This window comes from Eurosta solidaginis, chromosome 4, assembly GCF_040869045.1.
Source record: "Eurosta solidaginis isolate ZX-2024a chromosome 4, ASM4086904v1, whole genome shotgun sequence".
NCBI classification, from domain to species: Eukaryota; Metazoa; Arthropoda; class Insecta; order Diptera; family Tephritidae; genus Eurosta; species Eurosta solidaginis.
The window spans coordinates 19673555-19686722 of NC_090322.1; the positions used below are offsets into that span (position 1 = coordinate 19673555).

General features: G+C 41.7%; 1 protein-coding gene across 2 annotated transcripts in view; it reads right to left on the reverse strand.

Annotated features, from left to right (window-relative positions):
• LOC137249204 (zinc finger protein 665-like) overlaps window positions 1-13168 on the reverse strand; it is a 146921-nt gene that overhangs the window by 3952 nt on the left and 129801 nt on the right. The window contains exon 10 of one of the 2 annotated variants that reach the window (XR_010952287.1): window positions 1768-1945. The exons of the other annotated variant lie outside the window; for it this stretch is intronic. The gene's annotated coding sequence lies outside the window, so the exon portion shown is untranslated. The remainder of the gene's footprint in view (window positions 1-1767; window positions 1946-13168) is intronic. 2 annotated transcript variants of the gene reach the window in all.

The window sequence follows — 13168 nt, forward strand, 5'->3', positions numbered from 1 at the left end:
AGTTCGGGACCGAAAATTCGCGGCAGCTGGGCACTCGCAGAGGAAGTGAGTAACCGATTCCTCGGCACCCTCCTGTCTACAGCTCCTACACCTCTCATTGTAGGGGATACACATTCTACTCGCGTGCGGGCCAAACGGCCAGTGCCCTGTAATAGTGACCGTGATTCTGTATATTTCCTTCCTAGACCTATTTAGTAGTTAATCGGTTCTTTTCTGTTTGTACTCTGGCCAGATTAGTTTGGTGATTCTACAGGTGTCCGTAGAATACCAATCACTGATTGCTATTTTCCTAACATAGGCGAGAATGTGTTTTTAATTGATGTGAGTGGCCGATCCACAGCGACTGCTTCCGTGATGTCTAATGATGCTCCTGCTTTTGCTATTTCGTCCGTTTTTTCGTTGCCGTCAATGTTCCTGTGGTCGGGTACACAGCTGAGTGTGATAGCTGCCTGGTTAGCTGCTTCACGTAGCACCCTCTTACAGTTATCGACGGCTTTAGAGGATGTGTACGGTGATTCTAGCACTTTGAGCGCCGCTTGACTTTCGGATTATATGACTACCTCACCTTCTATCCGGTTCTGCCGCAGGAAGATGGAGACCCTCTCTATTCCTTGCAGCTCTGCTTGGAAGATGCTAGCTGCGTTTGGAAGACGGATGGGGATTGCGACTTTCAGCTGGTTGGAGAAGACACCTGCGCCGACGCCGCAGTCCATTTTGGATCCGTCAGTGTAGAGTGAGGTGACCCCCTCCCTGCCAACTTTGTCGGCCAACCAATCTGTTCTAGATGGTATCTGCACCTTGTAGTTTCTGTCGAAGATCAATGCTTTTGAGAGGTAATCTGTTGTTGAATCCACATCGGCGACCCTTGTTAGAATGTCACTGTGGCCATATCGTTTTTCGCATCTAGACTCCCTTATCCTGATGGCTGTGCTGATCGTTGTATATATTTTATGTGGAGGGCCAGTGGCAGCAGGTTAAGTATAACATTTAGTGCGTCCGTCGGGCACGATCTAAGGGCACCTGTTACCCCTGCGCATGCTGCCCTTTGTATTTTGTCTAGCTTTTTAGTGTTGTATTGTTTGTTCAGGGCAGGTCACCATGCTATGGCTCCGTACGCCAGGATGGACCCTATGACCGCCGTGTAGAGGCACATCATAAGTTTTGGCTTTAGCCCCAATTTCTGCTGACTATTCTCTTGCACGAGTAGTAAGCGATATTCTTCTCTACTCTTCGATATTGGTTTTCCAAATTTAACTTGTTGTCTGTTACGACGCTTAGGTACTTAACTCTAGATGAGAGCGAGAGTTCCGTACCATCTAGTGAAGGCAGTCGAAATATTGGTATTTTCGTTCTGTTACAGAACAGTATCAGTTCTGTTTTGTTAGGGTTAATGTTGAGGCCGAACGATGCCGCCCAGGTGTGTAGCCTGCTTAGCGCACCCTAAAGGATGTCGCTTAGCGTGCAGGGAAAAGCCCCCGAGACTGCAATGACCACGTCATCTGCGTATGCTACTGCCTTAACACCGTTCTCGTCGAGTTCGAGTAGTATCTCGTTCAGTGCAATGACCCAGAGTAGTGGCGAGAGGACCCTGCCCTGGGGTGTCTCAAAGCTTAGAATGCGAAATAACTCACTTAAAACACATTTACGAAGCAAATTTTGATAAAGGTCTGTCACCATTGGAATTGCTAAATTCCATCTATGTATGTTCAAAATCTGTATACAATTTTCCCAACATTTGTGTTGCTTTACGTATCTTTTGCACTATACCTGCCACTGTAGCTAGTTCTTTCAGCGTCTTTGCAAGAATCAAAAATTTTCATAGATCGTGTTCATCTCTAGAGCGAGTTTCAGGACTTGCCACGCTTTGTGTTGAATCCGTTTTGGCACAAGACAGTTAAATTTTGCAGCGAAAAAAGCAAGAAAAGCCACTCATTGATATCCGCACCTTTTATATTGAATAATTAAAATGTATAACGATCATTATATTTATCAGAAATGTACTAAAATGTTACCAAATAACTAGAAGATTATTTGAAACAATATGTGGCTGTTAAAAGAGAATTTTATTTCTGCGTTATGCCTTATGACACTACTTTATTTTGTCTTCGATTCCAAACAAGAAGAACTGACGAAACTTTATCGGAACTTCAAAATACAAAAAACAATTTCTACCATGAGAAAACGAGACCACTATTCCCCTAAAAACTAGTGAGTTTGACATTTTTTTGTTTATGTGTTATATTTTTTTAAACATTTTTAACAATAAAAAAAAACAATGCAAATAACACGGGAAAATGATTTCAGTCTCTGATGGTTCAGTTTTTTCTCAATAAAGTTGATCTTCGTTGTGTTTTTATGCGCGAAATTTTCAAACTAAAAACGAGGTTTTCATTTGTCAGAAAAATAAAGAAAAAACTGCCGAAAACCAAAAAAACCTATCGAAATACAAACTGGCTCATTTATTTTTACGAACTAGACTGTATTTTTCTTGTATTTCGTTAGTTTTTTGAAATATAGTTTACACACACCAGTACTGAAACTGTATTAGTAGGGAAGGCGGCAAAAAATATAAGAGAAACTACAAGAAAAATACAGAAAAAATAAAGTAGTGCCATATAGGTATTACAATCATCCAGTATAAATAGTAAATATTCTGTGTTAATTTCATTTTCACCTCTTAGTCCAAAAATCGTTTAGTTGATGTGGGAAAAAAATTGTTTGATGTAATCCATCAATAATGATTCATGAATGAGACGTCATTAATTCAAATTAATTAGTGGATTTTTTATAGGGGGCCCGTAAATTGTTTATTCCCGGGCTCGGATTTTCTCTCTACGGCCCTGGATTAAATAAATCTCAAAAATTTTTTTTTTTTTTGAGATTTTTGGCGGCCTTTAAATTTCTAACTTAATGTTGTTATGTTGGCTCGAGGTCAGGTGTTTGCAATAAAACTTAACAGTTGTTTTTTTGGATACGAATATATTTCGGTTACTCTACTGTAACCGTCTTCAGGGTCGAAACTAATAATAAACAAAAAAAAAAAAAAAAAAAAAATAACAAAACAATTCAAACATAAAAAACTGATCCTACAAAATACATACATTTTATTTCACGTCTTCCCTGTGTGACGTGGAGTTTGATACTGATTATTGGTTAGCAGGTGTTGGTAAATATGTGCGCAATCATCTGTATCACTCTTGAAGTTACGTCTTATGTCCGTCGGCGTTTTTATTATATGTATGTAGTGTCTCTAGTGTGAATCGTTGGTATACTTTTGTTCTTGTATAATAATTCTCGCGTCGTCAAAGTTTGGTGCGTGGCCGGTAGCGGCACAGTGGGCCATGAGTGCTGTTTTATTGTTCTCGCCAGAGTTACATTTTTTAATATCGGACTTATGTTGTGATAATCTAGCCTTTAATTTTAATTTCGTTGTACCTACTGTTTAGGCCAAATGCCTAACTTTCACTTGATTGACGGCGCCCCTCCCTAATGTTTTAATAATATTTCCAGCCACCCACACTCACGCCGCACTTGTGTGCATGCATGCACATGCATGCGTTGCGTACACATGCATGTGTGTGTGCAGGTTGTCAGCACCCATGCACGCATACGTAAGGGTGGTTGTGTGTGTGGTTTTTCCCCTCCTTAATACCAGAGGACCTTTTCGCGGCTTAGCGGTTGTCCTCAACGGGATAACCGGTCTCTTTTTCGATTGACCGCCAACCAGCACACATCGCCCAAGATCGCCACCGTCACGTTCAACACAAAGGTAATATTGTATCCTTGTATATATTTTCCTACACTCTAATTAAAACACTATTATAACGAGGAAATCCTCTTTGCGTTTTGTTCTTTTACTTTCTTTCGAGAGCACTATCAACCCGAGATCGACCCGTGTGCGCCTACCCACTGCCGGTTCCAGACGCACTCAGGCCGAACATTGGTCCTCCTCACCAGGAACTGAAAGCACCTTTTTTAATATATATACAGTCCACATATCAACCTGCACAGCATATTTTGATCATCAGAAAAATTGTTGCCAAAGATTATAAAAGCATTTGCCTCAGCAGCCAAACAACGAGAAAAGTGGGATTATATTATATACAAGTGACCAGAGCCACAGCACATCTGCCTACAAATTTTTTTGTCAAAGGATTGCTACAGCACATCTGAGCAGAACCACCAGATCCACATCAAAACAAATAAAGAGAAGTAAGTGTTATATTTCTTGCCATTTTTTTTTTTTAAGTGTTATTGAAGAAAAATAAAGAAAACACCTGTGTTGTGCGAGATATATTGAAATCGAGAAGAAGTGTAAAAAGTGAGATTACTTAGTGGGCACCATTTTTCCATTTTAAAAGTTAAACCACTTGATTTGTTAATTTATTTCAGTCCTTGTGATTATCTGGTCTATCCCCCCACCAGTGGTAAGGTTTTCCAGACACAACACAAGGAAGAGGGTAACCTAACCTCACTTTCCGCACCATACTAAATAGGTTTTTGTTGTTGTTTATTTGCACATCACAAACACGAAATCAAGTTCAATTTAATTTAATTAATCCGGTGCTCACTTCACTTTTTAAACACTTTTTACACTTTTTTCTTGCGCTTAGTTTCGTATATTGCACGCATTTTTTCACTTTCTCAAAAATACACCCATTATTTGTGGAGGTGGCGAGTGGTCCCTTTTTTGTTGTCGCTGCTGTGACAAAAAGTCCATAAAATAAACCCTTTTTGTTGTCGCTACCAAGACAAAAAGTCTGCAATAAACAAAGTAAATAATAAACTCGAAGTTCAATAGTTTTTATTTAGGGCTGGGTAGGCATATTAACTCAGAAGAGTTCTATTTTTCTAATCGGAAATTTTCTCGTTAATAAACGTAAATAAAACAATGGAAACCTACATCCGTTTAGCAGAATCAATCGCAGAGTTTGATAAAGATTACAGCCTTATTCCGGAGAGCGACCATAGCAAACACACCCTTGCAATACAGCAGGAAGAGTTGCGGCTCTTGTGGAAGAAGGTAAAGTCTGCGTTTGATTCGCTATTGGGATCTGATGAGGTGTCAGCGGATGACGTTATGGCGATCAGAAAGAAGCAAAAGGCAGCATACGCAATCTACGTGCGATGTTCAGCGTCTATATCTGCTGAGGCAGAAAAATATAAGAAGGATGAAAAGAACGTCAACCCTGAGCAAGAACCTCATGGGCATAAAATTCGCCTCCCTGCTTGCGATACGGAAGTTTTTAAAGGGGATTATCTGTCTTGGCCAACTTTTCGCGACCTTTTCACGGCAATTTATATAAACAATTCCAGCTTGAAAGGGGTGGAAAAGTTATTCCATCTCAACAACAAAACGCAGGGCGAAGCAAAAGATATCGTTAAAAAATGCCCTCTCACAAATGAAGGTTTCGAGATGGCCTGGAAAAACTTGTGTGAAAGATACGAAAACAAACGTATCTTAGTTAACACACAACTACAAATTTTATTTAACTTAAAAAAGGTAGAAAGTGAGTGTGGCAGTTCAATAAAAAAGCTGCAAAATGATATAAATAATTGTATTTCGTCCCTCAAATGCCACAAAATTGACACTTCCAATTGGGACGCAATCCTGACCTATCTATGCTCAACCAAGTTACCAGAGAGCACGCTGGCTCTTTGGGAGCAAAGTATAGACCATAAAATGGACATATCCAAGTGGGAGGATATGGATAAATTCCTGTCTAATCGGTTTCAGACACTTGAAACAGTGTCTGGTTTTACAGGGCATGCCACTGCGAAAGTGCAAAAACCAAACGCGTCGCGACAATCGTTAGAAACCCCTACGAAAAGACTTGGTGCTTTTCAAACGAAAGTATCCAAGCAAACAATAAAATCAATTTGTAAAATGTGTAAATCCCCTGAACACAGATTACGCAACTGTTCACGCTTTTGCGAGTTAACCCCTCCTGAAAGGATTAAATTCATAAAATCTACAAGTGGTTGTCTGAATTGTCTATCCCCAGGACACACAGTGACCAGATGCACCAGTTCCTACAACTGCAATACGTGCCACTCTCGTCACCATACGCTCCTGCATGCGGATACCCTACAGAAAAACACCACCTACAACCCGCCCCAACACTCCTACGATAATAGGCCCTCTACTTCTAGACAGGCATTAGCGAGACAGGAATCAGAAAAACCAGGGTCAAACGGGAACAAAAATGTGACATCCTGTCATACGAATTCCAGCACAGGTGTGCTATTAGGAACTGCTCGCGTACACATTCACCATAATGGTACCGACTTCTCCGCGCGGGCATTAATTGATTCAGGGTCTGAATGTTCCTTTATAACTGAAAGACTGAAACGCAGAATCAATTTGCCAGCGAGGAAAATGCATGCCCAAGTTTCAGGCATCACAAATGCGGTGTCAGCTCAGGTGAAAGAGGCATCCAAAATTGAATTACGTTCACCAGTGGATGCCTGCTTCAGCCTGACTACACCCGTTCTAGTCCTAGCCAAACTCACTGGGAATCTTCCATCCTGCCATATCAATGCCATGACTATGCAGGCATTCCCAGACTTGGTGTTGGCAGACAAGAGGTTCTACATCAACGAAGACGTAGACCTCATACTTGGAGGAGACGTATATCCCCAAATTATACTGAGCGGTCTGAAAAAGAATGTACTAAATACACTTTTGGCCCAAGAGACAGTGTTCGGTTGGATACTAACCGGTCGCATCGAAGCACCGAGTCCAACGAAGAGCATCATGTCATTTTATAACGAGGTTGCATTGGACAACCAATTAAAAGCTTTCTGGGAGATAGAAAATGTTCCCAAAAACAAAATGCTTAATGAAGAAGAAAGGTATTGTGAACAACTATTTAAGGAAACGACAAAACGTGATGAAAATGGGAAGTATATAGTTTCGCTACCATTCAGGCAGGATTACCCTGAGAATATTAAATTAGGACCGTCCCTAAAGCGCGCATGTTCACAATTCTTCAGAAATGAGGGGCGATTACTAAAAAACCAAGAGTTAGGGAAAGAATATGTTCGGGTGTTATCCGAATACGAAACGCTTGGACATATGAGAAAAATTAAAAATAATGTACCATCCGACGATTCGGATAATTATTTCCTGCCCCACCACGCCGTTGTAAAGGCGGAAAGCACCACCACCAAGGTGCGCGTCGTTTTCAACGCGTCAAGTCCTACAGCAAATGGCATTAGTCTAAACGACATACTCCACCCAGGGCCAGTACTCCAAGCGGACTTGCCTATTTTAATTCTACGTTGGAGACTGTACCGCTTTGTCTTTAATAGCGACATAGAAAAGATGTATAGGCAGATTTGGGTGACCGATAATCACGCCAAATTTCAAAGAATTGTCCATCGAACATCCCCCAACGAACCCATCAGTCTTTACGAACTAAAGACTGTCACCTTTGGTGTAAACTGCGCCCCCTACCTCGCGATACGGTCACTTCTACAATTGGCTGATGATGTAGAAAATACCCACCCAATAGCATCGAGCATACTACGCGAAAGTATGTATGTCGACGACGTTTTATCTGGAGGACATACAATAGCGTCAACTATCAAAGCAAGGAACGAGATTCGCGAAGCATTACGCTCAGCTGGCTTTCCATTGCGCAAGTGGACATCCAATTGTGAGGAAATCCTTCAGGACATCCCCAAAACGGATTTGCTCAGCGAGGACTTCCTAGCGTTTGAAGAGGCTAGCTCGTTGAAGGCACTCGGAATACGATGGAACGCGCATTCAGACATGTTTTACTTCACCGCAGGAGTTTTAGAGAATGGCGAGAACATCATCAAACGCGCAATCCTATCCGCTATAGCCAAACTTTTCGACCCTTTAGGCTGGCTTGCACCAATGGTCATAGTAGCAAAAATACTAATGCAGAACATCTGGTTAGAGGGCACCGGGTGGGATGAACCTGTCTCCCCAACTACCTTAGAACGGTGGGAAAATTTCACCCAACACTATAGCGGAATAGATAACATTAGGATACCGCGGTGGGTAAATTTTTCACCGGAAGACGACATAGAAATCCACGGCTTCTGTGACGCCTCCGAGAAAGCATATGCGGCAGCGATATATATGCGCGTGAAAAGAAACGATCAGGTTTTCATACACTTACTTTTAGCGAAAACCAGAGTAGCTCCAGTGAAAACCATCTCGCTACCACGTTTAGAACTATGCGGCGCCGTGCTGCTTGCAGAGATCATGGAATCAATATTCAGAAACATTCATTTGGGGCCAGCAAAAGTTCACCTCTGGACGGATTCAACCATCGTACTCGCTTGGATAAGAAAGCCGCCCTGTTCCTGGTCAACCTTCGTCGCACACCGAATCACTAAGATCATCGATATGGTCGGTAGAAAGGACTGGCTTCACGTGGACTCGGAATCTAATCCAGCGGATCTAGGAAGCAGAGGACTACTTGCATCAGAGTTGGTCAACAATTCGTTGTGGTGGCAGGGACCTTCTTGGCTGCAAGAAGACAATTCCCACTGGCCAGCACAAGAGACAGAATACAAAACGTCCGTTGAGGAGAAGAGGGCACAAACATATGCCACGACAAGGGTAGATCAGGGAGATATTCTCGACCGTTTTTCACACTTACCCAGGGCTTTGAAGGTTCTATCCTATGTTAGGAGATTCTATAAAAGAACGCATCCTAAAACTAAAGCAGTGTTCCAAGAAAAGTCGTGCATAATCTCAGCCGATGAGATTAAGGCAACGACTCAAGCATTAATACGAGTCTGCCAGAAACAATTTTACGGTACAGAATATTTAAAATTAAAAAATAGGGAACCTATTGATCGGAAGAGTGAAATCCTTTCACTCAACCCATACATCGACAAAGATGATATTATCAGAACAGGAGGGCGTCTAGGGGCTTCAAAAGACATGTCATACAACGAGCGGCATCCGGTCATCTTGCCTTACAATTGTAGGCTGTCTCGCCTTACCGTTATGATGGCTCATCATGACTCCCTTCATGGCGAGAACCAGCTCATGCTCCGTCTTATCCGAACCCAATACTGGATACCGAATGTCAAGACCATGATCAGAGCCATCATCCACAATTGCAAAACCTGCATTATTCACCGAAAGCAGGCACAGTCCCAACTTATGGGGACCCTTCCCTGCGAGCGGACTACTTTTACCCGCGCGTTCACCAATACCGGGGTAGACTTTGCGGGGCCTTTCGACATCAAAAGCTACCGCGGTAGGGGATGTCGACAGTCAAAAGGCTACGTATGCCTTTTCGTCTGTTTTTCCACTAAGGCCATCCACTTAGAAGCCACAAGTGACCTTAGTACCCCAGGCTTCCTCGCGGCCTTTTCGCGTTTTATCGCGAGAAGAGGATGTCCGAAGAACATCTACTCCGACAATGGCACGAACTTTGTCGGAGCTTCCAGATCTCTACGATCGGAATTCAAAGCCTTCCTGGCAGAGAGCCGAGATAAAACAGTCTCCAAGTATAGCCATCAAGCATTAACTTGGCATTTTATTCCCGCTGGCGCTCCACATATGGGCGGCTTGTGGGAGGCGGGAGTGAAGAGCTTCAAAAGCCACTTCAAAAAGATCGCATCTCCCCATAAGTACACCATGGAGGAGTTCCAAACCATTTTGTGCAGGATTGAGGCGTGCCTCAACTCGCGCCCACTCAGCCCAGGGTCGAATGACCCAACGGATCTGGAACCACTAACCCCAGGACATTTCCTAACGGGCAGCCACCTACTGGCTCCGCCAGAACCAGATGCTAGTGAGAGCTCTGCCTCGATGATAAATCGGTGGCAGAAACTCAAAGCCCTCCATCATACTTTCTGCAAGCGATGGAAGGTGGAATATCTATCCGAACTTCAAAAACGAGTGAAGTGGAAGCATCCCAAAGAAAATATAAAAGTGGGAGATCTCGCTGTCATCAAAGAGGACAACTTATCTCCCAACGAGTGGAGGCTCGGTAGAGTCGTCAACGTACACCCCGGTGAAGACAACCGAGTACGTGTGGTCGACCTCTTTACCGAGAAGGGTCAAGTCCGACGACCTTTGGTCAAACTGATCCTTCTTCCCACGGAGGAGATAGATTGCGAGAGGACCAAGAGCTCCTCCTAACAATCCCTCCGTTCCTCCCTACTTTCGAAATATCCCAAACCATCCCACTCACTCGTTATTCCATAACGAGTACCAGAGAAGCCTTTACGCAGACCCTCGGTCTGCCACAGAAAACAAGGGCACTCGGCCCATAATCTTTTTAAATTTTTAAAATTTCAAACCCCAGCGCTCGTTCACCGACACAAGGCCAATCAACCACCCTAATGCAGATCTCCATCTGCCACAAAACACTTTTTTTTCAATTCTTAAAAAATCAACCCCAATTCACTCGCTCACCCCGAGCGAGGACAACAGAAAGCCTACGACAGAAGGGCGTACCGATCTGCCAGATAATCTATTCATATTTTTAAATTTCAAAAAAACATCCCAAAATTCACTCGCTCACCCCAAGCGAGGGCACCAACAATTAGAAAAGAGGTTAAGTAACGAAAATATTTATGGAAAAAATGGAACTAGTTGTAGGTCCGCATTTCCTATTTTATCACGTTTAAATCTTATCCAGATGTATTCACTTAAGATTCTTGCTAAATCTTTAAAATAGAGTTTAGGCAGAATCTTAGCTGTTTAAACGAAAACCACCAATATTTTATTAATGAGGAAAAAATTCAATCAATAACCTTTTTGCTCTAGGAGTCTTTCTAATGAAACCTATAATGGCCTCTTATCTCGTCAATTTAACATGTGATAAAATACGAAAATTTCGCATTAGCTGTCTACATTTTTAAGAATATGTGATGAACTTTGCATAATCTATTGATTCCTTAAAAGATTATTAAGGTAATAAACTGTTGAAATTATATCCATACCATGATCCATACGTAACAACAGGTTCATTGTTTTGCTGGAATTTTTGACTAATGTAGACAGGTATGCGTATATCGTTGCTAATATGATTTATATGTATATTGACAGCATTTTAAAAAGGAAATAAAGCAACAATAGGGTTTTTATGATACTCACCCCTGAGATGATTGGCTAGACTGGGACTTGGATTCACGAATAGGACGTTTTCGGGAACGGTTTGGAGACTTTTCGCAATCCATTTCAGTATAAGTTTGTTGAGTAGCACGCCATACCATTTCTTGGCGTGGCACAAGTTCTGGATATCTTTGTTCAAATTCTTTGTTAGGAGCTAGTAATTTAAACGCGCAACAGAATGAAGAACCTCAGCAGCCTCGTCAGGCGGTAGCCGCGTGGCAGAGATGACTTGACGCCGGTATACGTACTTAACACGAGAAAATCTGTAAAGCACATAATTTCGGGCACGTATCATAAGATCGGATGATACACCAGTTGAATTTGATATTGTATCTGCAGGATAAACTATATCGGATCGCGGTACCCAATTGCCATGAATCAATACCCCCACTTGGGGTAAAACACGTAAAACTTTCTCGATTGGAATTTCACTATCACTGCATTCCTGTAGTATGGCATTTATATCTTCAAAACCTATCATTCGTACGTCTTTTAAAATGACTTTCAGTTGGTCTGCAAGGGGCAGTGACTTCAAACTTGATTTGCTGATAACCTTAGGAGGAAGTACCGCGTCTATTCCTAAATCTTCTCCGTCGTCCGGTAAAAGTTTTTTTTATATATATTTATGTGAGGCTAGACCCAACGCTAAGTTTATTTATTGGTTTGTTGCAAATAACCTTTGCCTTTCAAGGTCTGCGGTAAGAGATATTCGTGGATGCCAACACGTTTCGCACCACGATTCTTCATTGCTTCTTTTAACATAATTTGCATAGCCTAGCTTTTCTTTGGTTTTTGTCTTTTTATTTCCAACGCTGGATTTTGCGAACTTCACTGTTACCTGCTGCAATTCTCCCTCATCATCTTCATCATTTAATGCCTTTGTTCGGCGTTTATACGCTTATCTTCTTTATCGAAGTGTAAGAACGATGGCCGTAACTGCAATAGGTTTGCCAAAGGCGTGAGGTGCAACTCTTTTCAGAAAGAATTCCAACAACCTATTTGTCAACATTGTCCAGGGAACGGCTGCTACTAAACGCTTTATATAAAACGCAGTTATATAAAACCAAAGAAGAACTAAAAAAAATCTTTACACTGAGCGTGATTGTTTAAATCAGCAACTCAAATCCTTAAATTTGAAATTTGATTCCGTTACGGGCTCACTTGTAAAGACTAAGGGTGGAATATCGTCTTATCACAGATGTCACCTCGAAGGAGGAACATCTATTTCAGAAGTTTTTTTTTTAAGAGTATTCAAGCGTAACTAATGTTTATTATTCATACTTTTAAGCCAATATTGCGCAGCGTTAAAAAAGAAAATGCATAAATTATATAAAAATATGTAAAACAATACAAAAAACACTAATATGCAATATAAAACCGCCGCTTAAAATTCACTTGGTAGCCTCTTGTTGTTCAAACACTGGATATTGCTCCATTACTTCAGACCATTTCACTTTGCCAGTGGAGAGTTCTTTAACAACATCGATAACCTCATTAATTCCAAGACGCACCTGCTTAAGGGAATCACGATCACGTAAGGTTACAGTATGTGGCTCCTTAAGAGTGTCAAAATCAATGGTGATACCAAAAGGAATGGCAATTTCATCAGTACGAGCATATCGACGACCAATAGAACCTCTGGAATCGTCGACTTTATGCGAAAGCTCAGCTTTCGTTAGTGCAGTGGATAGTTGCCGAATGAATGGATTAAATTCGGTATTGTTAGAGAGCGGTAGTATGGAGCATTTTAGAGGTGCCACCACGGAAGGTAAAGTGAAGTAGCAACGCTGTTCATCGCCCTTTCGACACTGAAAATTTTGCTCCAATAACGCATACATAATTCGTCCAATACCAAACGATGGCTCAATTACGCTGGGAGTTATTTCCTCAACATGCACCGTTTTGGAACTATGCTTCACGGAGATTGTATCGGGAGTTAGTTTGAATTCGTTACCAGTTTGTACATTAAGCACATATTCTTTTTTGCTTTGCAAATCTTGCTCCACTGCATTTACTTCGTCTAACGACAATTTCGCCAATACATCTGTAATA